Source organism: Chrysochloris asiatica, unplaced genomic scaffold, assembly GCF_000296735.1.
Source record: "Chrysochloris asiatica unplaced genomic scaffold, ChrAsi1.0 scaffold00516, whole genome shotgun sequence".
NCBI classification, from domain to species: Eukaryota; Metazoa; Chordata; class Mammalia; order Afrosoricida; family Chrysochloridae; genus Chrysochloris; species Chrysochloris asiatica.
Genome location: NW_006409034.1, coordinates 222,744 through 225,471, shown reverse-complemented (window position 1 = coordinate 225,471; position 2,728 = coordinate 222,744). Strand labels below are relative to the sequence as shown.

The 2,728-nt window shown below is 37.4% G+C and overlaps 1 pseudogene; it reads right to left on the bottom strand.

The window, feature by feature from the left end:
* Positions 1 to 282: 282 nt before the first annotated feature.
* On the bottom strand, positions 283 to 605 carry LOC102822951 (annotated as a pseudogene).
* Positions 606 to 2,728: the final 2,123 nt, after the last annotated feature.

Below are 2,728 nucleotides of genomic sequence, written 5' to 3'. Positions count from 1 at the left end.
GTTACAGAGAACTTTGTAGTTCCAGAGAACAATTGTGCATTGGTATGGCTTCTTGAAAGTGTTTAAGACCCCAGACACTATGCAGAGAACCAAGTGGTAGAACAGAAGCACTAAACATGCTTTTAGGACAATTAATTGGATGTCCTATGAAACCATGACCCCAAACCTTCAAACCAAAGAACCAAATACTATGAGGTGCTCGGTTTTCCTAGGCTATAATCTTCTGTGTGTGTTTTAAAACAATCACTGGACAGTTTTATTAAAGGAAAAACAAGGCAAGATTTATTTTTTACTTGTCTGTTTTGGAATGTCTCTAATGATAGCAGAATCCCCTGGATCAATATTAGACAGTGTATATACTCTGTTTGATTTCCACATGCTGTGCCTAATTTGACACCAGTTTTGGCCAGCAGGACACAGTACTGTATCTCAGATTTCCTCAAGGACAGGCATTTGTTGGTCAGGGTGACCAGTTTTGCTTTGCCTTTCCTGATCATCTTCAGAGTCTGCATGAACCCCCAACAGTAATTCCCACACTACATAATAAGTTGGAGCCTAGAGTTTATTCATTCCAGTGACATCTTTGTCTTCTTTTTGGCCACCATCTTCCTACCTTAGGTGTGGGATAGCTCACAACCAAGAGAAGCTACCAAGAGGGTCGGAGAGGGAAAAAAGAAGTCCTAGGTTGTAATCTTTATGGCTGTAAACTTCATGGTTTAAAAATCAGGAAAGGTGTGCAGCAGGTCTGTATTCTTTCACCTCACTTACTCAATCCATATGCTGAGCAAATATTCTGAGAAACTGGATCCTGTAATTGTAGGCATTGAAATGCTTGCTCTCTCTCAGCATCACCTGGTACAGATCAAACACTTGTGCACAGATGGAGGATGCTATTTTGGAAAGCTGCTTCATTATTTTGTGGAATGGTTTAAATCTGTATTCATCAACTCTTTGAGCCTTGTTTCCGGTGAATGCCTTCAGTGCAACCTGGATTTCTTCCTACATTATTATCAGCTCTTCATATGACACCTCTGGATAGAGTAGAGCATTGCCTATTAATTTTTGTTACAGAGATTCTCTGTATAGTTTCAATCTTCTTTTGATTTTCTGTGCATCATTCACCATTTTGCCCATTTGTTGTTGTTTCTAGGTCCCATTGAGTCAGTACCTACTCATAGCTACCCTATGCACAACAAAACAAAACACAGCCCAGTCCTGTATCAATTTCATATTTATTGCTATGCTTGAGCCCATTGCTGCTGCCACTGTGCCAATACATCTCACTGGGGGGTCTTCCTCTTTTTCACTGACCCCCCACTTTACCAAATGTGGTGTCCTGCTCCAGTGACTGGTCCCTCCTGATAAGATGTCTGAAGGATGAGAGAAAAATTCTCTCTCTCTCTCTTTTTTTTGCCAATGAAGCCTTTCAGTATTGCAACACAAGGTTGATTGTTTTTTTGTTGTTGTTGTTTTGTTTTGTTTTCCCCAAGTTACCTCTACTTGAGCAATGCCTAGCGTTTGACTCTACATAGGGTTTCTGAGGCTGTAAATCTTTATGGGAGTGGAAAGCTTCATCTTTCTCCCACAGAATGGCTGGTAGAATTCAACTTCTGAATTTAAGGTTAACAGCTCAACTCATAACCATTACTCTGATGTGTTTTTGGATTTTTAACTGTATGTCATTTTATATTTCATTATAATAATTTATCTTTCTGAGCTGCCCTTTGAAATTTTCTGTTTATTTCTTTCACTTATTCATTTTTCCATTTACTTTAGTGTGTGAGAGCTTTAGAATCTTTCTTGAAGTCCGTTTTGATCTTTTCTTTCTTTCCTGTCTTTTAAATGACCTTTCACTTTTTTCCTATTTGATGATTTTGATATCATCCCACATCTCATCTTTCATCATTAGTGTCTAATACATTAAATCTATTCTAAATTCAGGTGAGATCTGCTCAAGGTCATATTTGGTCTCTCTGATTTTTATTTGGAGTCCTCATATGGTGGCATAGTATAAGCACTTGGCTCTAAGGTTGGTTTGAACCACAAGGTTGGTGGTTCAAACTCTCAAGCTATTCCTTGGAAACACTATACAAAGTGACAATGAGTCAGAACTGTCACAAGAGCATTTAGCAATAATAACAGTTTTCATTAAAACTTTTAAAATTAACTTGTTTAAATTTTTTTAATTTTTTTCAGTTTCAGCCTAAACTTGAATATGAGCAATTATTCTGTTCAAGAGTCTGCCCCTGGCATTGTTTAGGCTGATGATATTGATCTTTTTCATTGTCTCTTACAGAGTTGTTGTCAACTTGATTCCTGACCATTCTATCTGGTGAAGTCCATGTGTATAGTTGTGTTTTATGTTGTTTAAAACAGGTATTTATAATGGATAACTATTTGTCTTGCAAAATTCTATCATGCTATCTCTAGCATCATTTCTGTTGCCAAGACCATATTTTCTTTTTATTGAAACTTCCTCTTTATTTCCAAGTTTCTCACTCCAATCAGCAGTAATTATCAATGCATCTTGACTGCATGTTTGATCTATTTCAGACTGAAAAATTTGGTAGCATTCTTCAATTTCATCATCACTGGCTTTAGTGATTATTGTTGTTGTTAACTGCTGTTGAGTTTGAGACAAATCACAGTAATTGTATATAGAGTTTCCGAGGAGTGGTTGGTGAGGTTGAACCACTGACCTGTGATTCAAACTGAACTTGCAGGCTAC